At 46.5% G+C, this 24,866-nt stretch overlaps 1 long non-coding RNA gene across 8 annotated transcripts in view; it reads left to right on the top strand.

Annotated features, from left to right (window-relative positions):
• The window catches only part of LOC115099648, a 266,836-nt gene that overhangs the window by 17,878 nt on the left and 224,092 nt on the right, over positions 1–24,866 (top strand). For 2 of the 8 annotated variants that reach the window (XR_003858834.1, XR_003858835.1), the window contains exons 1-2: positions 2,314–2,464; positions 10,594–10,655. This is a non-coding gene — a long non-coding RNA (uncharacterized LOC115099648). Of the gene's footprint in view, positions 1–2,310; positions 2,465–2,682; positions 2,793–10,593; positions 10,656–24,866 lie in introns of those variants that run through there. The other 6 variants (XR_003858831.1, XR_003858833.1, XR_003858837.1 and 3 more) reach the window with 5 other exon arrangements.

Below are 24,866 nucleotides of genomic sequence, written 5' to 3'. Positions count from 1 at the left end.
TAAAAATAATCTCTGTTTCCTGCCCGCAGCAGGCTTCAGGCAAGTCAGAGCTTACACCACAGCTGGCAAACGCCGGTCCTCGAGGGCCACAAACAGGCCCAGTTTTCAGAATACCCACAATGAATATGCATGAGATAGTTTTGTATGCAGATCCATCTCATGCATATTCATTGTGGTTATTCTGAAAACCTGGCCTGGTTTGTGGCCCTCTGACTGGAGTTCACCACCCCTGGCTTACTCGCTAATTCAGATCATCAACCAGAATGAAACTCTTGAATGCCTGTTATGTAAACAGAAACATCCTTCATCTTTATGAAACACATTTTCCTTAACTTGTAGACAACAAGGTTGAGGTTTGGTTTTTTTTTAACGGTAGTAGCTGAAACAATACCGCTTGCTCAGGTGCTTTCAAGAACCAGAATGAATTGAGGCGACATGGCCCATGTTTCGACAGTAACACTTCATGGTTTCACTAAAAAAAATCACTGAGGAGAAATTAAAATTGAGAATTTATTAAATTACAATAGAAAAATGCAAAGGCCCACCAAAGTAACCGGAGCCTCTCACTATTGCAGTATTGTGTCTTAAGCATCTTAACAACATGGTGCCGTGCCTGATTCCAGCGCCCACACCCCTCTATTTTTAAAAACTGCATCTGATCATGGACACCACACAAGAGCCAATCAAACATATTTTACTTAACAGGCACTCAAGCGTTTCAGTCTGAAAGATGATTTGAATTACCGGTTGATCTTAAAACCCCTCTGCACCTCGAAGCTGGGAGATATGCACGTGACTCGGCGGGCTATGGGCCGTGCTGATTTTAAAACCTGCGCGGGGAAGCGCATATGTCATAAAATCGCCATGCGCATGTGGGCATGCCTGCAACTGCATGAGCATGTGCGTCCGCACACGGGTCTTAAGATTCATCTCTAAGCAGGTAGTCTCTGAATTGCCTGAAGCCCACTGCAGGCAAGAGACAAATTATTTTTACACGCATAATAATAGCTCTGATACCAGTCTGACACCAATTTAGACACTATTAACAGTTTCCCTAAATGTTGTTGCTTGATAGTCTTTGTACCTCTTTTGGATATTCAATTTTGAGGTGTTCTGCTTATTTAATGGTGTGGAACTAGCCTAGCGCCAATGGGAAAAAAATATTTGGATTATGGGACATTCATTTATAGTTTGGGCCTGGTACAGGGCAAAAGGAAATATAGCGAGCGGCTTGGGCATTCTTCCTGAGAAAGCAGGGATGGGGTAGAGAAGTAGGAAGTGGGACCAGCTCCTATCCATGCTTTGGCAAAAGGGAAAGGCGCAACCCAAGCAAGGGTACAGTCCTAATTCAGATCACTAACCAGATCAATGAAAACAGAACAAGGTATAGCATTGATTAAAATGCCGCGGTACAGCATGATTATAGTTTGGTCTGATGGAATTTCCTGACTGTTTTGGATGGGAGCTAAAACGCAATAGAGTAGCAGGAGAAAATTGAACAAGGTGTCAGAAGTCTGGGAGCGAAGCCATAAGGAGTTCAGGGGATGACAGGGCCTCCTTTTTAAGCAGATGGGCTACACCTTACTGACAGAAGCTTTAACATATTTAACCTGCTAAAGCAGCTGGCCAGCAAGAATATGGTAGGGACATTAGCAAGGGGGTCGGAGAATGGACTTAAAAGTTTGACCAGGTCCTCCTGTTGTTGGCAAGGCACCGTCTAAAAGAAATGGGGGGGGCCGCTCAGGTGCCATTGGATAGGGGGCACATGGGCTGATGTGGTGGTGGTTTAATTAAAGCCAGGCCCCTAATAACAAAAGGGCTGGTCTGGATGGGAGGTTTTTGGAAAAAGCGTTTACTCCGATCACAAATACAAGTGGTGGAGGGAAGTTAAAACGGTAAAAGTAGTAAAATGCATTCACATAGACCACAAATAAGGTAATCCGGGGGGGAAGATGAGAGAAAATGGTTCAAGTTTTTGTAAGAAGGGCATGGCTATTCCATGCGCCCAGGCCTTCGGTACGATGCAGCTGGATGAGTCATTAGAGCTGGAAGCTAATGAAGGTCAAGGTCTCCTTGCCGGGGACTGCTGTCCCCGGTGTTTAATGTGTTGCGGAGTAGGTAGGTGTGTGTTGTTGGTAATTGTGGAAGCTGTCATAGCTGTGACCTGTATATCTTGTTCTTAACTCAGTGAAGAGTGGCAATACCCGAGGCTATTTAACCAAAAGTATTTGAGGGGGCAGGGAAGGAGGATAATGGTCCCCTAGCTGCTGTCTGGTCATCTCCCATGTAACTGCTGCCGCCGCCCCGAGAGTCCGGGGGGGGAAGTCCCCTTTAAGATCGCACGGAGCAGCCTCTCGGTGTCACATGATGGCCAGGATATAACGAAAGAGCCCCGGAGAGAGGAGCGCAGGAGTCCAGCGAGAGAGCGCGAGGCTGCACCTGTCCCCGCGGACGTCACAACGCGGTGAGTTCCCGGGACCCCTGCCCAGCACGCGCCTGTTTGGGGGGCCTTTAGGCGCGGAGAAGCAGAATAAATGCCGAGGATGCCCGGGATCATTCTGTTGGATGCCTGTGGGAGGGGGTGGGGGTGCCCTTACGGAGGGAGCCGCTGTCACTGCCCCCCCCCCGCCCCCATTACAGCCCCCCAGCCCTGCCGGTGGTATTTCTGGGAGGAATCGGGGAGCTGTGCCCTCATGTTCTGGTTGCTAAGCGGAGGTTTCTGGGCTCCTGCCACATGGCTCCTGGATGTCCGCATTCCAGCTCATGTTGCGCAGATGAAATTCAAAGTGGAGGTAAACAGGGGAGGAGGGAGGGAGGGAGGGAGGGAGCCGGCGTTTGCTGTTTACATCCTGGGGCTGCACGAGTGACAGCCGCCCCCTCCTGCCCGAGAGACTCCTGGGATGAGAGAGCGCGAGAGACGGAGGGACCCCGGGATCGCAGAGGCCCCCGGAGGAGCCCCCGCTTCTCGCCGCTGAGCTTTATTCGTAGGGGGGTGGGTGCCGATCCGCTTTCCTGCTGGTTCCTGAGGAATCCGGAGTCATCCTTCCCGGATCCCTTCCCCGCTTCTCATTATGCGCAGCGCTAACTTTTTACTGAGGCTCTTGAAACCATCCACGGTTTGTCGTCCCTCTCTCGTCCCCTTCCCCCAAACTATCTGTGCCTGTGGGGTCCTGGTAAGAGCTGTGATTGCCGGCCCTCGTGAGCCCCCCTGGTGAGGATGAGCAGGGCTGACTTTACAGAGCCCTTTTTATTTTAATCGTTCTGTATATGACTTTGGCAACCCTGGTGAGATTGTGATGCCAATAAAGTTATCTGAATCTGAAAAGGTCCACGCATTTAATTTGTCGCCCTTCTGCGCCCCCCCCCACCACCCCCTTCCTGGGGGTCTGAAAGCCCAAACCTGCCTCCGGACACTGGTTCCCCTAGGTTTCCATAGTAACCTTAAAATGGGTGGGGGCTGGCAGCCGCAGGCTCTGCTGGTGCTGATGGTGGTATAGAGGGGGCACGAGCTGTAAGGGAGAGAGGTTCGCAAGCACCAGGGCGGCTCTGCCGGGTGACAGCTGGAGCTGGCAGTGGCTGCAGGCCCGTGACTAAGAGTTTTTCAGGAAAGGGCCTCACCGAGTGGCTTCCTTCCGGCCTTGGTGTCACAGGATGTAAACAGACACACGCAGCACCCGGGGGAAGCCTCTGCCCCTGCCCCTGCCCCGGGGGGGGCCTCACTTCTAAATACTCGGGTGCTTGGGGGGGGGGTACTGAGGTGTGGCAGCAAATTTCAGAGGGAAGCTGATGACTGCCATGAGTTGCTTACTTATTCCTCCACAGGGAAGGGCCCTTTTTCTCCTTCCTGGGTCTTTGACACACTCCCCGTAGACAAACTTTAGACCCTTATTTATTCCTGTTCCCAGCATTTAGAATGGATTCAAACCCCCACGCTGCCAGGGGCTTGTTGTTAGCTGGATTACTACCCACCATTTTTACCTGGTCCTGTTGTTCCAGGGCCAGATTTTGGATCACTCCCTTGGTACCCACCAGCACTGGGAAAGCTGTATGCTGGGAAATGGCAGTAAGGTTTCCCTGGGAGACTGAAGGCACTGGCCATGCTGGCCAAGAAGGGGAAGGATGGAAAACGACTTGCATAGTAACTATGGCAGGAAAAGACGAAATAGTGCATCCAGTCTGCCCAGCAAGTTTTTTATGGTAGTAACTGCCTCTCCTTGCAGGTTTCCTCTTAAGCCGTATGTCAAGGGAAATAATTACAATCAGACTGTGCTGCTTGAACATGCCTTGCATTTAGAATTGGTCGTAGAAGCAGTCCTCCTGCTTTTCCCCTAATGTCTCCATATCAGTACCCCAGACTGTAAAAGTTGGGGCCCAGTGTTGGCTGTTGTTTGAATCCAGTCTCCTCCCTCTCCTCCCCCCCCCCCCCCCAACCACTGTCCAAAGTGGAGAGTGATGTTGAGTTGCATCAAAGCTAATCGGTTATCCCCATGCATTTTACTGCTTTCGTCCTCACCACCTCTTCTGAAAGGGCATTGCCGGCTTGACTCTGGTTTTTGTCACAGGGCAAGTCCCTGCCGTTCTCGGAGCATGGTGGGCGTAGACAGGAGAGACTGTGTCCGGGCTGGGCCTCAAGAAGACTTGCAGCGGTAAATGGCTTTTGTAGTCCATGCACCTAAGAGAAAAGTAAAGGGTACAAGGCAGCGTGAGGGACGGCGTGCTCGCTGCATAACACCGCAAGGTTTGATTTAGTGTTGGCCTGGTGCTCTGTGGCTCAGCTGAGATTGGCAGAAGTAAGCACTCCGTGGTCCAGCTGGGGGGTGGGGTGAGAAGGGAGCAACGGGTGACTGATAACACCAAAGTATGTGGCTCGCTGGTTTGTGTCCCAAGGAGCTGCAGATGCTGCAGATTTCCACCAGACAGCAGGGTCCAGACGTGAATGGAAGTTAACATTGTGCCAACCGTGTCCCTCCTTGCCAAGGGGACTACTTAGTTGCATACACATGCGGGCCACATACAGGGATTGAGTCCATATGTTTGCGTGTGGCTCGTAAAACTATGCTGTTTATTTTGGGGGAGAAGGATAGCTAAGACGTGAAGAGGGCCTGTTTGGGCAGTGCACGTGACTTAAGGGCCAGATGTCTACCAGAAAAAAAAAACATGCTTAGTCAGCTTTAGTACATCAAATGGGGAAGTTCTCTTTCGGACATCTGAACCCTTAGGTATGATCTGCCTCTCTTGGGAGGCTGACTGACATGGTTAAGAGGCAGTATTGCTAGAGTAAACGCTTCCACGTCTGGGTTGGGGCAGAGATGGATTACATCCTAAAAGAAAGAAAGTGACCCGGTACTGCATTGTCATCCTTCACCGTTATAACCTGCTTAGAGCCAGCAATATCTTGAGTGTGCTGATGTTTCTCGCAGATTGATTTCCATGCTCCCTGTATTTCTAGCTGTAGCCTTGGAGAGAGACTGCATTGTAAGCTATTCTAGATGAATCTTTCTTAATGGCTTGCATCTACAGTTTAGTGTTTAAAATATACGATGACTAATGTGGCTAAGCTATTTGGGAACCTACAGGTTCACTAAATCTTTTCCCATGTATAATGTGAAGCTGGAGATAGGGCCTTATTCTGTTTAGATAACCTGAATTTAATGTGGGCTTGGGTGAGTTACTGAAATGGTACTAGCAACCTTGTCATTTAAAGTCTGCTGACACAGTGGTATTTGGTTTGGGATTTTTCTGCACACTTTTTTTTTTTTCTTCTACTGTAATCACTTTTTTTTTTTTTAAACTTTATTGGCAAATAAATAAGTTACACAGTGTTTATCTTCTATTACTGTCATGCAGATTTTTAGTAAATATATTGGACCCAAAAACATTGGATGCTTTGCAAATTGTGGTACATTTATTTTGGAGCAACATAAAAGTAATCAGAAAAGATGACATGAGGTACATGAGCTATGCACATCATCTAGATCTGTTCTTTGGATATCATGTAAATTGTAAGCTCTCTGGGAATAGAGAAATACCTTCAGTACCTCAATATAGTCCTCTTTGAACTGCCAAAAAGCAGAATATAAATCAAAATAAATGTATTGCTGTGGCATTCTTACATGCTTATACCCCAGAACAAAAATGACTATCCACATTTATTTTTTAAAATAGTACAACAGAAAATATAGAAACAGACATAGCAGATGTCAGATGTCCCAAAACTGGTTGCATGTAAACTCAACATTATACATGGAGGGAGAGGTAATTGATGTACCAGCTGCATAAATTAGATGGCAAATATGCACATAAATTACACTAATTTTCAGATAGTTCTTGTGTTGTACTATGTTTTTTATTAGGAATGTACAGTTGCGATCTGTGTTGCGCTTGTTGGAGTCACGGAATATTAGTTGCCTAGTAAATTAAAGGGGAAGTATGCATGTACTTATTCTTTTGAAAACTATGCTACTGACACTACCCGTTTACACTTATGCATGCTAAACTGTGTGAGATTTTATTTGGGGGGGGATTTTTGAAAATTCAAAAGTGTGCAAAATCCCTCCCCAATTTTGCCCCGGGAGCGCCTTCACTCAGTCTATGTAACCCTCTGCGCAGACACGAGATACGAGCGTACGTTTTCCCACATATCGGGCATACAGTTTTGTAAAAGGCCATTTTAAAAAATCTCCCATTGAAAATGATCTTTTATATATTACAGTAATGTCTTGTATACATTTAAGAGTCTTTGGTCAGATTGTTCCGTTTGAACATGGTAAGATAAGAATAGATTTTCTGACGGGATTTTGTCAAGCTTTTGTACACGTTGCTCTCTGTGGCATCATGAGTCTTCATTTGCAACTACCCAAACCTGGAAACACATTTTAAAAACCTTCTCCCAGCTCCGCTCCATCATCACAAGTACAGTCCATAGCTGGGGGGGGCAGGGTCAGTCCTATGGGGTGGCAAGTACCCTGCTAAAAAAAAAAAAAAAATCACTTGCCACCTCAGCCAGAATTTCTAAGCCAGCTGAAGCTGGGGTGGCAAAGCAGGAATGCTTCCTCCTTCTGTGGCCCACGTGGTTGAAACATCTTTGCTTTGAACCGTGGAACTCCTATCTCTGGAGTCCTTAGCAAGCTGGGGAGGCAGTGAAAGGGCCAATGGGATGCTGGGTAGGGGTTAAGGGACAGAAGACCAGGGAGGGAATTTAATTTAATGTTTTTAGTCCACCTTTCGTGAAAGGTCAGCTGATTTAAGTGTGATGAGATCAGAAGGCCGACAGAGAAGGGGAAGGTAGATGAGGGTTGTGGTGGAAATAGAAGATTAGGGAGTGGATGAAAGAGAGGGAATTGGAGGCTGGATAAGGAGTGAAGAGGGAATGGGGGGTGAGAGTGAGAGAGGAGAAGCTGGTAGGTAGATGAGAGGTGAAAAGAGGGAGACTGTCAGCTGCAAGGGTTAGAAGAGGGGTGAAATTAGCTGTGAGTGGATAGAAAGAAGTGGAAAAATGAAAGGGAAAGATAAGTAGCTGAGACAGATGTAAGGATGAAAGGAAAGAAGAGAGAAGAAATGGAAATTGGAGAAGAGGCCCTGGAAGAGAACTTTGGAGAAGACCAAAAAGAGTAATTAACCCAGTCACAAAATAAAATGCCCAGACTACAGAAGTAGAAAATATTTTAGTTTTAGAGCATGTAATATGTCAGCTTTGGGAATATGCATTTCTTATATTTTTGCATTTTTCTCAGTACAGGAGAAATGCTTTTCTGTTTTTTTCCACTGGTATTGCAGGAGTTTCCATTTCAGTTTTTGTCTGCATATTTAGTTTTAAGTTGTGGACTTTTCTTTTGTATTAAGTAAGGGTCCATTTTTATTCTGCTTTTCTGACGGTAGTATATAATGTCTGTAGGGACCTATAGCATCTGGCTTGTTCTGTTTTTCCAGTAGAAGGGGCATTGGTGTTCTAGGAGCTGGAGTAATGTTTGCAGGTACCCGTTACTGCAGTCTGAGTCCTGGGAGCCTAGTGCTGTTATGGGATGACAGAGTTGCTGGATAGTTTCTGAGCGTCTTCTTTGCAGGGTTTCTTTTTGTTTGCTAAGTTGTAAGGATCACGGTTGTTGGGGGGGATTATGTGGATACGGAGTGTGTTACAGGAATGGAAAGGCAGGGTTTATAGTCAGATTCTGTCCCTTTCTGTATAGATTCCAGGCTTCTCTACCATATCCATGCAGACAAATTGTTTACATGATGGTAGAAACGGTAGTTGTATCAGATGGCTGACACTGGCCAGGGTTTTTTTTTCTAATTGCGTGGGTGGTCCTCGGGATCCCTTCTTAATTGATTTGAATACAGGGAGTTGTGCTGTGGGGGGTGAGCATGATACTCTTGCCCGCCCCCTTCCCACAGTACTTCTGTCTAGAGATGGCTGTATGCGGGGGGGGGGATCACAAGATGCAGCTCCTTCTGGAGCCCCCAGGTAATGTGAAACCTACATCTATCTGCCCATTAGTTTCATCATGGAGAGATGCCTGGGATTTCCTCTCCCCTCCCTCCAGGGGCCGTCTCTGCAGCATCCCCAGGAATTGAACCCAGCCCAGCACTACCACGGAGCCCCGGGCTACTTGCATTTACCGCTCTGTCGAGGAACGGTGGGAGTTGGGTCTTCATTGGTTCATTAAAGTTTTTTTGCGCAAACGATCTCCGCGCTTAGACTTCTTCTGAGGGAAGATCGGCTGATGTAGAATTGAAAAACTGATGAGGCGTCCGCGATTTTGGTGAATATGCAGATGGCTAATTATTAGTGGAACTGATAGAAGAGCTTTAATTTTCCAGTGATGCAGTTGTGTGCTCACATGGAGAGGGCACAAGATTAATCATGGTGTCAGAAAAACCTCTGCAGCGTCATCAATCTCGAGCGCAAAACAGTTCAGTGGATGCAGCAATCTCAGACACAGAGAGGCTCCAAGCAAACCCGCACGAGTTTCAAGAAGGTCTGTGACCGCTTTATACTCCTGTGCTTGGACCTCTCGCAGGGCGGACATCTCACTTCGAACAGGCAGAAAGGAACAAAGCAACAGTGGCGTGTAAGAGGACTCGCCAAAGTTCCCGGAATAGTTAAAAGTTGCATATTTATTCTCAGTAATACGTGGCACGCTAAGAAAGTGGAAACAAAGTCAAATGATGTGGTGATGCCTTTTTATTGGACTAACAGTACATTTTTTTGAATCACTTTCTGGAGTTAACAGTGATTTTTGTTAATTTACAAGCAAAATATTTTTACCAAAACTAACCAGACCCTTTGGGAATCTGTAGAGGTAGCAGTGGTGAGAAGCAAGAGAGCAACAAAGCTTTTTTTTTTTTTTTTTTTTTGCCACTGATTTTAATTTTTTTTTTCCCCCCTTATATATATTAGCTGGATTTGTTCAGTCCAACTTGATTACCATTTGCTATCATCTGGCTGTGCTTTCTCTGGATTTCGCAAAGACCAGACAGCATCCTGTGCAGATTCCTGAAAATCATTTTGCACTACAGTTTTTTTTCGCTTTGTGCAGGAGTTTATTTATAAAACAAAAAAATCTTGCCTGCTTCTCTTTCTCTCCCTTGCGTAGCAGACATCTTGTTCATTTCCATCAGGCGTCAGTCGGGTCAGCTCTGGTGATTTTTGCATACTTGGTCTCTTGGAGAGGAGGCGTTTCCTTGCAGTTAGCACAGAAATGGCAGTAACTGTCTGGAGCCTCTTGGTTGGTTTTGCTTGCCCCTCTCCGGATTTAGTTGTGCGATGTGAAGTTGATACAAGAGTGGTTTTTTTGTTCGGATAAGTTTAACGCGGGCCTAGTCCTGCGTTTAAAACCTAAAGATAATTATAGAATCCCAGTTGATGTTACATTTTTTTCTTTCACATTTACTGAAACTGAGATTTTGTGAGCCCGAGTACAGAAGTTTTTTATAAACATCGCTTGGTATAATTTAGTGATCGGAGCTTTCTGGGGGGGGGAAAATAGTGCCGGCAATCCCATGCAGGATGCCCGTCTCTCTCTTTTTGGGGCCACAGGGCAAATCACAGAGTTGCAGCCCTTGGGGGGAAAAATCCCTGCTTACTGATGTCTTGCTACCATCTGTTAGCTAGCTGTGAACCACATGTCCCCTGCCTATTGTTAGATACAAACGTTTATCACAAGGCAGGGAATTCTCTGTATTGGGAGACATTTTGATTAGTGACTTAATGGGATTTCATGCAGATGTCGGGATCTATTTTTTTTTTTTTAATTTAATGATTGTATTTAGTGTTTAACTCAAAAGTAAGCAAAAAAAATTGTTGAAAAACATGCCTTTTATAGTTTATTGCGTTTATATACCATCATATCGGTTTACAAAGAAATTGATAGTAAAATCAGTCAATGAATACAGTAAAATCAATACAAATAATATTATCAAATTACATTTAAGTTGAAAAAAAAGATAAAGTTCCTTGAACACCTTTCTTTGAGGGTGAGATCTGTCATACTTTTCTCAAACTTCACTGTCCAGTAGAGGTAAGACTGTACTCCTTATGAGGCTTTGATCTGTAATTTTTTCTAATGGTGTTTTGTTTTTGGTTTTTTTCCCCAGGCTTCAGAAGCTGGCCTGATGAGCACATTATTCCTAGTGATGGTTTCCAAGTCTTTGTAGAGGTATTTAATATGTATTTTGAGAGACTCTTTCTGTGATGTACTAAATCCTGACATTTCCGTTGGACATCCTCTGTGTGAACATGCATCACTGCAGCTAGGGGAATGTAATGCCCTTCAGATCTCGAATCTGGTGATTTTCCTGAGGGCTAGCCCAGGTTTGTTACCCTTCCCAAAAAAACAAACTTCAAGGCGTTACATATTCAAGAGATTGCTATCCTGCCTTGAAGGGGTTAAGGGGTAACACCAGTTTAACAGTTATGGGCAAATATAGTCTCTGTTTCTGTATTAACTGCTCATACACTATCACCATTTCCCCTTCCTCCTTACATTTTTAATTATTCTGAGTTGATTTAAAGTCTAAATTTAGAAATCATGAGCCACACTGTTTCTGTATGTCTGACCGTCTGCACTTCCGCCTTTTCCTGTGTGTACGTCTGCTTTTAAATAAATTGGCCAAGCCAACCTTCTCTGATACCTACTTCCTAAAAAGCTATATTGCATTCTTCTTATAATTTGTCTTACAAGTGCCATTCTGTGCAAATCTATTGTAAAAATGACAAAAAGTGCTTATAGATCACCTGATAAATCATGTATTTAAAAAAGCCCTGTCCAGCATTGATTTATAGAGTGGTGAAGGGCTGCATAGTAAAGTGTTAAACAAAAAAAAAAAACCAACCCAACTTGCTTAGCCAGTTTATAATGAACACAAATTTATTTATCTGTTTAAAGGTATTTTAGAAATGTGCAAATGTCAATTGATGCAATAAAAATACTGGTGATATGATTGTAGTTTAACAAATTTTGCAAGTGATTAATCCTGGTAACTTTAGTAGCTACAGTGCAAAAAAAGAGCATCTCTACAAGATGTTACTGTAATATGTTTTACTATAATCATTTTTTTTCTGGATTTAAATATGTTCTTATAACAATTCAGTAAAAACCCCCAGGGATTGAGGAGCAAACTGATGGGTCTATGCCAGTTAAAACTGCACAATGTTCATGGATGGGAGCTCCATTCTACTTGGCAGCAGGATGTAACCTGTCAAAAAAGGTGTGGGTTGCCATAAATCCAATGAAGTTAATAGCATATTATGAAACTATACCTACTGGCCATTGATTTTTGATGGACTCGATTCAGAAGCCCACAAGGACAACAAGGAAAAGGAACAATCTTCTGCAGGCGGTCAAACTTGTATGGCTGACAGCTGGGAAACATCCTTTAGTACAGTGGGAGGCAGTAAGGGCCTGGAAGTGTAGTCAGGACAGCTGGGAAGACTGGATTGATCTACTATCTTACCAGCTTCATTTTTAGTGGGCTGCAGAGCAATGTCTCCGAGAGAAGACTTTTTTTGGCTTGGTTTATGATAAATCTTTTGATTCAAAAATCCCAAGCTCTGGCCACGAAACAAATCCTGAACCCCGACCCTCTGGACAGGCGGTTGAGCTGGCCTGGTGGATCAGGGTCACTGCATTGCATCGTCATTTTAAAGAGACCTGGGTCAGTCAGATTGTCTCTTCCCAAGTCCCAGCTGGTACAGGAAGCAGACAGAGGCGGTGTCCTGCTCATCTCACAATGACAATCCCTGGGGGCAGGATCTATTTATTTAGTGATTTTTTTTATATACCGCGGCACGTAAAAAAATCACCTCGGTTTACAATAAACAATAATTCAGCAACAGGCTTTACAGAGAAATTGATATAACATAGACATGATATATGTCTATGTTATATCAATAACATAGGGCCTATGAGTGCCAGGTTCCTGAAGTAGTCCTGTTTCATGGCCCCTGGCAAAGACGATCGCTATAACTGACTGGGCTAGGTGAATTGAGAGGGGATTATAAAATGGGAAAATATAATCCTTGTGTAGTTGCAGATAAAGACTTAGGACATCAGAACCCTGCTGAGGTTCCGAATGAAGCGTAAGCCCAGAGGAGTAGCGAGAAACTGCCAGGCCAGTCACTCCCATCCCTCACAAATGCACACGTGCCTAAAAATAAAATGGTCAATATACATATACTCTAGAGGAACTCAGCAATTTATAATGCTGCAAAAACAATTTTTTATTATGTATGTACAATTCCACACTTTAATTAGACTCCACTAAATCTAATACATAAGACCCCTATGTGTGCAGTAATCTCCTTTACATTAAAACTATGTACTCCATGCATTACCCTCCATTCATTCTCTACTCATCCGTACTCCCCTTATCACTCATAACCCCTAAAAATAGCCAACATGGTAGTATATTTAACACTGTTATGCATAAGTTGACGTCTTATAATGTGTAGTTGCCCTACCTCTACATAATTTTCAATTAATACCAACAATGAACAAATCAATTGCTTCAACATATAAGTTTGGTAACTCCAACGAAGATCTCGTTTCACCCGTCCACGCGGGCTTCTTCAGGGACTAACAATTCACAACAGCGCAACTATACTATCATGTCGGTATCATTTATGTAACTATCCTCCCATAAAATGTTATATGTCTTCTCTTGTTTGCATCTTCATAGTCAGGATAAATCTTCTTACATTACTTTAATTCTCGGAACATCACCACACATAGTACTGGGTTCAGTTATTACAGCAAGCCCTTGCTGCGGATAAGCGTCTCCACAATATTTGTATTGTACTTGCTCACTGTCGCTGCAAATATCAAGCTTCAAGTATCATCTTCAATCGAACAGATTTGCGGCAAGGATGTTATCCTTCAAGTTGTAATGATCTTACATACCACAAATGTTATATCTAACGGCCATCATCAAAATCTTGAACCACTCGAATTCATTGCTCTGCAACAAACCTTCTGCTAACGTATGCAAGTTGCTTAAATGGCACATGTACATTTTAAATTATAAGAGAACATTTCTGTCCAGTTGTTATACTGTTGAGCTGCTGTGCAGCTTTTTCTTTTCTCACTTTACAGAACCCTGCGAAAGCAAAAGTTGCTTACCTGTAACAGGTGTTCTAGGACAACAGGATGGTAGTCCTCACACATTGATGACATTATCGGATGGAACCCAGCATGGAAAACCTATATTAAAGTTTGACAGTTTTTTTTTTAGAAACTTTGACTGGCACACTGAGTGTGCCCAGCATGCCACTATCCACGCATCCACGTGAGGTCCCTCTTCAATCTTGTAATATAGAATTATGAAAAAATAAAACATAGGAGAAACCCAACTCCGCGGAGTGGTGGATGGTTTTCTTGAGGGCGAACATCCTGTTACAGGTAAGCAACTTTGCTTTCTCCTAGGTCAAGCAGGGTGGTACTCCTCACACATGGGTGAATCCACAGCTGAACAACAAGCAAGACCAACAGACACCTAACCAGGTGACAACGGGCACAACAACTCAAGTGCTGTTGGTAACTGTGGTAATAGCCTCAACCCGAAAAAAGGGCCCTAGGCAGGAAGAGTTGGGTTCTACAGCTGAAAAAGATTCTGAAGGACAGATTGGCTGAAGCTGCTATGGTGTCTGCCATCCCTGTCCAAGCAGTAATGGGTGGTGAAGGTGTGGAGAGAACTCTGCGTCACAGCCTTGCAGATCTTTGCTACGGGAATCGCTCTCAAGTGGGCCTCCGAAGCCGCCATGGCTCTGACGGAGAGAACTTTGACATGGCCTGCAAGTGGAAGGCTCGCCTGCGCATAGTAGAAGGAAATACAATCCGCCAGCCAGTTTGACAGCGTTTGCTTGATAACCACAACTTACAATCTGTTCTTGTTGAAAGAGAGGAAGAGCTGCATAGACTGCCTGTGGCCGCCTGTCTGCTCGAGATAGAAAGCTAAGGCCCTCTTGCAATCCAAGCTGTGCAGAGCTTGGATCGCACCAGGGCCTCACTCGCCCTGGTGCGAGTGAGGCCTGGGAAAAAAGTGGATAGAATGATTGACTGGTTAAGATGAAAATCAGGCATCACCTTAGGTAGGAACTTAGGGCGAGTACGCAGGACCACCCTATCATGAGAGAATTTTGTATAGAGCAGATACGTCACCAATGCCTGAATCTCGCTGACCCTGCGAACCCAAGTGACCTCAATCAAGCAGATAATCTTCCAGGTCAGGTACTTCAGATCACAGGAGCGCAGTGGCTCAAAAAGATCTCGCATGAGCCAAGCCACACCACGTTGAGGTCCCAGGACACAACAGGAGGCCACAGGGGAAGAAAACCCTACACAAACTGCCCCACTGTGGGTTGTACAGAGATGGGTGAACCACTGACACCCTGGTGGTAAGCACTGATGGCACTCAGGTGTACTCTGAGTTGGTCTTTAAACCAGCATCCAAAAGGTGCAGCAAGTAGTCAAGCAACTTCGAAGTGGAGCAGGAGAATGGATCCAAGCCGTGGCTCTCACACCAGACGGAAACTTCTTCCACTTCAGGCTATAAGACTTCCTGGTGGAAGACTTTCTGGAAGCCACCAGGATCTGAGACACATCCTCAGAGAGGTCAAGGGGCTGCAGAACTAGCCTTTCAACATACGGGGCCGTAAGACAACGCCCTATGGTTTGGATGGTGCAGCCTGCCCTGATCCTGCGTGATCAGATTGGTCTGGGGACTTCCCCTAATCGGTTCTCTGACAGGAGCGGGAATCAGACCTACCTCGTCCAACGGTGGGCAATGAGAATCATGGTCCCCCCTGTCCTGCTGGAGCTTCAGGAGAGTCTTCGTAAGCAGAGGACATGCATACAGGAGGCCCTTGCCCCGATGGCGAGCAAAGGCTTCTGAGTCTGTTTTTCCATCTTCCCTGTACAGGGAGCAGAAGTGGCTCACGTTGTTTGTTGTTGTTACAGGGGGAGGCAAAGAGGTCCATGTCTGGGATCCCTCAAAAGCAGAAGATGTGACCCGCTACTGCCTGATCCAGGGACCACTCGTGGGGTTGACATGCTTGATTCAGCCGTTCTGCCACCACATTCTCCGTCCCAGCCAGGTACCCGGCTCGGAGCAGCATGCCCTGGGATTGCGCCCATGACAAAGTTTGAACAGCCTCCCACCACAGAAGGAATGACCCCATATCTCCCTGCTTGTTGATGTACCACATCGCTACCTGGCTGTCTGGATCAGGACTGCCTTGTTGGATAAGCGATCCCAGAACACCCAAAGAGCTTAGCAGATTGTTCGCAGCTCCAGGAAGTTGATTTGGCACTGAGCTTCCTGGGCAGCCCACAGACCTTGCATGCGGAGGCTATCCACATGCGTACACCAGCCCAGGGTGGATGCATCCATGGAAAGCACAACCTGGGGAGGAGGAGACTGAAAAGGATTTCCCTGCCCCAGATTGGGTAGACTCTCCCACTTAGACAAGGAAGTCTGGAGAGGCAGTGTGATGTGGATGTGTACACTGAGGTCCTGAGTGGTCTGCTGCCACTGAGACCGCAGGATCCACTGAGTCTTGCACATAGGCAAGCGAGCCAAGGGAGAAACTTGAACAGATGTGGCCCAGAAAGTGAAGCAAGAGGTGGGCCAAGACCTGCTGGCTTCAGTGGACCAGATTCGCAAGAGATGCTAGAGCAAACACCCGATTGCAAGGAAGATCCGCCTGGGCCTGAGCCGTGTCCAGCTAGGCACCGATAAAGCTCATCTGAGATGATGGGGTGAGATGGCACTTTGGGTAGTTGGTGACATACCCAAGGGACTCTAGTACCTGAATGGTGAAGTGCCCCCTCCTGGGTGGCGCTTTTGACCAGGCAATCGTCCAAGCAGGGAAACATGTGCACCCCCAGCCGGTGGAGGTGCGCACCCACTACTACCAGACACTTGGTGAAGACTCGCGAGACCAAATGGCAGCTCCCTGTACTGGAAGTGTCTGTCGCCCACAAGGAATCGCAGATAATTCCTGTGACCAGGGAAGATCTTGATGTGGGCATATGCTTCTTTTAGATTGAGGGAGCAAAGCCAATCCCCTCTTTGCGGGAGGGGAATTGGGGTGCTCAGCAAGACCATATTGCACTTTTTCTTTTTGCAGAAATATGTTCAAGGCTCTCTGATCCAAAATGGAGCAGAGCCCCCCTGTTCTCTTTGGAATCAGAAAATAGCAGGAGTAGAACCCCTGCCCTTGCTGCCTCAGTGGTACAAGGGCGGAGAGCTCCAAGAGAATTTCCTGATGGGAGGACTGGCCCCAAGATGGGTGCAGGAGAGTCCGCGAGGACACCCAGGAAGTTCAACCAGTACCCTCAATGAGTGATGGACAGGCCCTTTGGTCCGAGGTAACCTGGGGCCAGCGGTCTACAAAGGACCGCAGCCGCCTCTGACTGGAGGGTCCGGTGTCAAGGGTACAGTCGCAAGACCTTTGCTCCCCCGCAGCCAATCAGAACCCTGTAGCGAGGCTCTGCTGGAACACTGGCTGAGGCCTGGAGGTCCTCTGTTGTCTAGAGCAGCTCCGGAAGCTCACACGTGGAGTTTGAGCACATGAGGCAAGAGGGTAGTATTTTATTCTGGCAATAGAAGGACCTCCTGGATCCCTGATGCAAAGATTTTTTTGGAAGAGGATAGTGGATCCAACGTTCTGGCCAAGAGATGCTGAAAGATCTCATGGTGATCCTTCAACTGAGCCATAGCATCTCACCTTATCCCCAGACGGGTTCTTGCCAGTATAGGGCAGGTCCACAAGCTTCTCCTGGACCTCTGGTCGAAGATCAGAGGCTCAAAGCCGCACCATCCTATGGGTGCTAATGCCCGCTGCGGCCACCCTAGCTGCCATCCCAAACACATTGTAGGTGGACCGTACCTTGTGTTTACCACACTCCAGGCCCTGCTAAGTAACTGCCAAAAAGGCATCCTGCTGCTACTGGGGGAGGTGCTCAGACAACTCCTGAACCTGCTGCCAAAGTTTGAGTATACTGGGTCATATGCAGCTGGTAGGAAGCAATACAGGTGATCCAACATAGAGCCTTGGAACACCTTCCTGCCTAAGGCATCTAATGCCTTGTGCTCCCGACCCAGAGGCACAGAAGCGTGCGTGTGGGAACACTTGGCTTTCTTGAGGGCCGACTCCACCACTGCTGATTGATGTGGGAGCTGACTCCTCTCAAATCTCAAGGCCTGATGTACTAAGTAGTCTGCATCTGCTTTCTGATTTACTGAAGGAACAGATATGGGGTACTCCCAGATCCAAAGGAGCAACCCCTTAAATATATCATGGACAGGAACAGCCACCATCTCCTTTGGGGCATCAAACTGGAGGACCTTCAGCATCTTTGTTGGGAGTCGAAAAGGACTGGCTTCCGCCATGGCCCGGACAAAGCCTGCAAAGGTCAGGTCCTCTGGCAGGGACCAGCGCCTCTCCTCTGGAGTGGATGGGTCTGAGGGAAGATCCTCCGAGCCATCAGAGGAAGACTCTGAGGTGTTGTCCTCCCACGAGTCATACAGGGCAAGCTCCTCACTAAAGTCCCCTGGGGACCCCCATGGTGGATCCCTGCCCAGACCCCTCAATTTTTGGGCACTGAGGTCCCCGAGGGACCAGGAATCAGACTGGGCCCTCGACAGTGCTGCGGGCCGTGATAACTAATCCTCCTTGGAGGAACCTACGATGGGAATCGCCCCAGACAGAGGAGGCACCAGTGGCTGTTGGGGTATGGATGGAACCCCGGGCACTGGCAACTGTTGCATAGGCAAGCACCCAGGACATCGAGGTGCTCCAGCAGCGGAGCCAACATTGCAGGTGCCTGCTCTGGCACCGGTGGAGGTACCAGTGGAGCCGGCGGTTCGATGCTCTACATGGCTCAGATCATTGCTGGTTGCACTCTGCGGTCCAGCTCCTCCTGAAAATCTGCCGAAGACTGAACGGATGGAGGAGGAGGAGGAGAAGGCATCACTGGAACTCCTCTGAGCCCCGAGGGAGACTAGTGCCTGGCTCCGGTATCAGTGGGGAACGCCTGGGACTCCCGGGTTCGATGGAGGTCGATGCCTTCTCTCCGCGGGGTTGCTTCGGGGGGGGGTATCACGGCGGCCACTGGTGCCAAGCCTGGCACTGTGCGACGACTGTGACTGGTGGCGATGCTTCTGGGATTTTCCTGGGGCCGAGGAAGTGGTGAAGATCCTGACGTCCTGGAGTGCAACGACACCAACGGCCTATCCCCGATACCTCTCTCTCGAGAGGGCCCCAGTGGGGGAGTGGACAGCAAAGTTTGTTTCAATCCATTCCTCAAGGCCTTTAGGCGTCAACTCCCCCGACACCAGAGTCGATGGATCAGAGTTTTTGGACCCGAAAAGTTTCTCCACCTTATTCAGACTGACACGACGGCCTTTGGGGGTCATTTGATCGCAAAAATGACACCCCCCCCCCCCCCCCCCCCCAGGCAGAGGATATGGACCTTGTGCAGATCCGTGATAGACATGGTCTGCGGACACTGGGGGCATTAGCAAAAACCGAACGACGCCATTAAAAAGAGCCAGAGAGCAGTCTATGACGAGTGGCCACTGATGAGCAACACTACCGGGAATCGACCACAAGGAAGGAAGAAAAACTTACCTTGCCACCCTCCCGAGGCACCGACTAGGAAGAAGAGGGACCCTGGCGCAAGAAGTCAATAATCGACCGGGGAAAAAAAAATACGATGCAAAAGAGTAGAAGTCCGCAAGCGTGAGATGAAAGCTCTGTGGAAAAGAGACTGAAGAGGGGCCTCGTGTGGGGCTGTGTGGATGTGCTGGGCTCCATCTGATGTCGCCCATGTGTGAGGAGCACCAGCCTGCTTGTCCTAGGAGCACAGTAGGTCCAACCTTGCCAAACACTTCTTCAAGAGATGGAAGGAGCGGTTTTACAGGAGCTGGGGTCCTCCCCCAGATTTTTATTTTTTGTTTAGATAGTTGGGGATGGCGCACAGGTTTCTGGCTGTACCCTTCCCCTTTCCCCTCCTACTACTGATGATGCCTCGCTCCCTTCTCGGCTGCTGGTGCTTTCTTCTGATCCAGCTCCTCGGATGCACACTGGGTACTTGCCAGGTGCCTGAATGTAGGGACTGTGAGCCAGCACGTGGCTCTGCTTTTCCCTCCTTCCTTTGGCAGTGTGCCCATGAGGGTGGGCTACACCATTTTTTATGTATTTGGTTAAAGTGACTTGTTTTTGATCAGCTAGGTTGCCCCAGTGAGGAACAGCAAAGTCACATATATTCTCATGCGGTGAACACAGTCGTAAAAGATATAAACCAGTACAAACTTTGCAGATGCCCGCAGCCTGATCAAGCCTAGCGGTGAGGAGATGGGGGGAGCAGGTGCTCCATGTGCTTCACGGTGAAGGAGACTGCAGTGGAGAGGGGTTTTCACGTCTCTTGAAGCTTTGCCGTTGGAGTCTTACCAACCCTGAGAAAAAAACTCTCATGCACATTCAGACAGCTAGAAGTAAAACAAAAAAGTAAAATAGTGTGGATGTTTTAAAGTCACATCATTGGATATTTGAATTGAAAAATTTTAAAAATTCACATGATTGCTTTTGCCATTTTTCCTCACATCTTTCATCTTCTGGAATCTCCTGATTCCTTTCATTTTACACTTCCTCCCAGCTTCTCCTGTCTCTCATTCCTTACTCCTTTCCCATTTTTTTTTTCAGCTCACTCTTCTACCTCAGCTTCCCTCATCCCCCTCTGACTTTTTCTCTCTCCTCCTTTTGTGCCCTACTTCTCATTCTGGCTCCCCTCCCTCCAGGATCGCCACTTTTTTCAGCAGCAACAAGTCCTCCTGTAACTCTTTTACGAAGCTTTCCTAATGCTGTGCGCCAGGCCTCCTGGGACGCTTCTGAGCGTACTACAGTTAGAGGGTGTTAAAGCAAAAAGGAGATGTTTTGTTTCTTCAACACTTCTTGAATGATTGTGGCAGGCAGAAGGAAGGAGGCCATGAATTAGCAGTTATAACCTTTTTTTCTTCACTTTCCATTCTCAGAGGAAAACGTAACCTCCTAAGAACAGAGGAGGCAGCTACAACTCTGGTCCTGTCAGAAGTGTACGCACAAATCAAATCATGTTAAATACAAAGAAACTGAAATGCCTGACGAAAAGCAGCCCTTGGCACAGTTCTTTATTTGTAGGCACAATAGATGTGAAGACAAAGCGATTTTTAAAAGCTCTGGTGGTGCTCTCGGGTATGTGTGGCCGTCAGGACCAGTGCTTTCCCCAGAACTGCCCTTCGGATTGCACACTCATTCAGTGCAGGCCCTGACGATAGTAACCTGCCTACGCTGCTTCCTGTAACTAGAAAGTGAAATACCCCTGCTGGACTTCAGTGTTGCTGGGTCCCGCATCACCCGGAGCTCTCAGCAGCCCTTCAGATCAGAGAGTGACTCAGGAGGTCCTTTCTCCGCCCTCTTTCAAAATCCTGCCTCATTTCCTCCTCTTCCAAATGGCAGCCAGCAGTACTGCCACGCCGCACAGTAACTGTATGGTGGAAAAGAGCGAACCCATCTTTATTTTATTTGTTTATTAAATTTGATGTAATTGCTGGCATTTTCCATGATGCGCTTCTCTTCTGGATTTCTGCTCCCCAGTGCAATTAGTGGCTGGAGATTGCAGGGTCAAGCATTGCTGCTCCTTTTTTTTTTTTTTTTTTAATGGTAAAACTTGGCCCATGATGATGCACATAGGTAAGTATGGTAATCCTCAAAGTATGTTATATTTAAAATGACTGCTGATCTTCCATCGCTCAAAAAAAACAAAACCCCTTGAACCTTTTGTGGAGAGAGAGCTTTCTTGAGAGTGGATTTGAAATGGCGAGGTGAAAAGCTCGTGGCTCCAGTGAGTATAAGAAACTAGATCCTTTCCAGGGGGTTACATAATGGTTTGATTCTATTACATTTAGAAGGAAATAAATTGTGTAATCCCAATTTAAGTAAAGAGAGAGCAGGTCACAAGACTTCATGTAGCCAGTGTACCGAGATTTCTCCTGCATTCGGAAATGCAGACAGAGCGGTTTGGTGGTCTTGCTGGATTTTATCTTACAGAAGTTTAAAAAAGAATTAACAGGCCTGATAACTACAGATTTGCTTGTCTCTGTTTTGTTTGGCGATTGATTTTGCTTGAGGGCTCTAGAGTTATTTTTCCCTTCTGGCACTCGAGTAGTTGCTAAGGTCAGTGAGTTAGCGTTTGCGGTGTTTTGCTCGCCTCCGCGACTGGGCGTGCAGTCACCTGCTTGGTGAGTGGCACAGGGATAGGAATCCCCACTGGTAACATCGGATCTCATAATTTTGTCTTGTGCTGAGTCGGAGAAGGGCTTCTTTCAACAATGGTTCTTAAATCTGGTTATAAGGACCTCCCACCCCGGTCTGGTTCACAGAGGCATTGCTCTATCACCTTCTCAAGTTTTGTGTGTGATGTCAGCAGGCGCCGGTTCCTTTTTGCTGCTTTCCTAAGACGCTGCATTTCTCTTTCACCCTCCCTCTCTTCTCAGCAATATTCTTCCTCTTATTTCGCTCCTATTTTCAGACTCTCTAGTCATCATTTAGCAGTTTCTAATCCCCCAAAGTTTTTTCATGTTGCCCTCTGTGCATATATTGTTTTTAACCCATTTATGTTGGGAGGAAAAACATTGCAGTTTTTTTTTGTTTGTTTTTGTTTCGACACGCGTGGCTATCTTTTAAAGTGCTGTTCAGCCTGGTTTCTATAGATTTTTGCAGATGAGATACTGTTGAAGCAGGCCAGTAACTTGAAGAACTGCTTTCGCAGTGCCCTCACCAAGTGGTCATGGTGTCCTGGGGCAGGGTCACTGGGAGGTCCATATCTTGCTGCGGTGCTAGGATCGCTGTCTGAAAAAGTGCCAGGGTTTGTTGGAAATCAGTGTGAAGGCATGCGAGGCTTGCTTTGCAGGGCTAGTGGCACAAAACCTTTCCAGATTGCTGCCCTGTATTTCAAGCCCCACTATATTTTATTTTATTTTTATTTAACCCTTTTCTATACCGACCTTCATGAATAAATTCATATCAGATCGGTTTACATGTAACAAGGGGTAGAACAAGAGGCGAAAGTTACATATAACAAGGAGGTAGTAACTTGGGGAGGGCTATGTTAGCCGGAGGCAAAGGACAGCAAAACTGAATAAACTAAATAACGAAACAAAGAAAACAGAGGCAAAATATCAAGCCTAAGCTAGGCGGAGTCCTGTCTGGTAGAAAATGGATGGTTTTGAAAGTTTAAGGGAAGGCCTGGAGGAGGAGCCAGGTCTTAAGGTCAGAGGGCAGGGTTCCAGCCTGAAGTCGGTGGGCAGGTTATTCCAAATGGCCGGGCCCGCTGTAGAGAATGCTCGTTCTTTGGTGGTTGATAGACGCGTGGATTTCGTTGGGGGGACTCGCAGGGTACCCTTTACACGCTGCTCTGATGGGTCTTGAGGATGGGTATAGTTTGAGTGGGATCTGAAGGTCTGGTTGTTGCAGATTGTGAATGGTTTTGTGAATTTTGGTTAAGGGCCTTGTGCAAAATTCTGGGCGCACTGCCACCAGGCTTCCACCCCAGCAGCCAGTCCTGACTGCTAAATATCTGCTCTAGCTTTCAAAGTTAAAAAATATTGTTTTGGATGTAATTTCTTGCTCAGAGTGAATTACAGACTGGAACAGTGGGTGTTTCCTTGCCTCAGAGGGTTTTCAGTCTTGGGGCACGGTTTACGAAGGCTTTTCTCCCGGTCTGTGTCTGTGGGAAAAATACTTGGGAAATGAGCTCTTGAGTTTCTGCCCGAGGTCATAAGGTGCATCAGTAGGAGAAGCAAGGTTTGATCCCTGGGTTTTAACATGGCAACTCCTGACAGATTTGTCACTGGGGAAACAATTGCATTTCTGTTGTTCTCACCATCTGCAGCAATGGGGATCTGCATTCGTTTGAAACGAAAGTGGGACAAATAAGCCTGTTCTTAAATTTTGTTTCAAATTAACCGAAAAATAATAAATTATGTGAACCTTTCATTTTTGGGAAGTAGCACACGCTATTTGCTAATAGTGCATTCTATTTCTCAAAAATGAAAAAATAAAAAGCCCCAAAATGAACAAAAAAGATCTTTAAACAATCCTAAGGAAAGCTTTAAAAAAAAATCAGCAAGCCCATCTCTCTGCAGTAGTGCTGCCGGCCACCACCTGCCTCTGGTACTCTACATTCTTCCGGTCTGCTCGGATCTGCTCTCTCCCTATGAAAGCCTGTGATGGGTCCTCTGTAGTTTCCTCTTTCCTTGCACGTGTTTAATGATTTTGCCACAGTTCTTCTAAGGGTTAGTCCAAGAAGTCTGGAAGGTTTTACTTTTGAGGATATCTACTCGTCATAGCACTTAGTTCTATTATTATTAATTTTATTTTTTTAAATACTTTTGAGTAAAAACTATAAACACCGACACTGCTGCCTACATTTCCCACCACAACGTAAACTTAATATGGCCAAGACCAGAACTTCTTATCTTTCCTCCAAAACCTACTTCCCCCTTCGCCTTTTTTCGGTCCCTGTGGATAAGTTATCCTCCCTGTTCCCCTCAGCTGCAACTTTGGAGTCGACATTGAGCTCGCGCTCTCTCTCTCTCCTTTGCTCCACCCATCAGAACACTGCTAAAACAATTATAACAGCATTAAAATCCTTCCCTTTATTTTGGACGAACTACCAAAATCCTTATCCACTCTTTCATCACCTCCCATTTTGACTTCCGTATCCTGCTGCTCATCATCATTCGACATGCCTTTCCAGCCAGGGAGTTCAGATCGTGTTCCGTATAGAATTGTCCACAACGTAGATATGTAATGCTTGTAGAGTAAGATATTCAAGAGTAGTTGACAGAAATAGCCCTTGATGAGGAACGGTGTGTCGTATTAACTAGGATCCCACCATCCTCCTTACAGCACATCAGAACAAATAAGAGCGAGACACAGAGGTTGAGATAAAGCTGCAGTATTTTTTTTTTTTTTTTTTTTTTTTTATTAATACCAGATCAACAATACTCAAGCTTTCACTTTCGATGCATATCCAGCATAGCTCTCTGCTTCAACGGCAGGGGAGAAGAAAAACAACCAATAAGGGCTGTATAACATAGTCTGGGTAAAAACAAATAAGCATGGGTGTAGCTTGCTTATTACGGCGGTTACTACCCCTAACTAATCAAGCTTGATATTTCACTTGGATGCAGCTCCATCACTGCTCTCTACATTAATGGTGGGGGTGGAAGGGAAATAGAACCAAGAGCTAAGAGAAACAGATAAGTATGAGAGAAAAAATGTGTGAAGCTTGCTGGGCAGACTGGATGGGCCGTTTGGTCTTCTT

The sequence above is a fragment of the Rhinatrema bivittatum genome, chromosome 9 (genome assembly GCF_901001135.1).
Source record: "Rhinatrema bivittatum chromosome 9, aRhiBiv1.1, whole genome shotgun sequence".
In the NCBI taxonomy this organism is placed as follows: domain Eukaryota; kingdom Metazoa; phylum Chordata; class Amphibia; order Gymnophiona; family Rhinatrematidae; genus Rhinatrema; species Rhinatrema bivittatum.
This window is presented reverse-complemented; position numbering and strand designations above follow the sequence as displayed.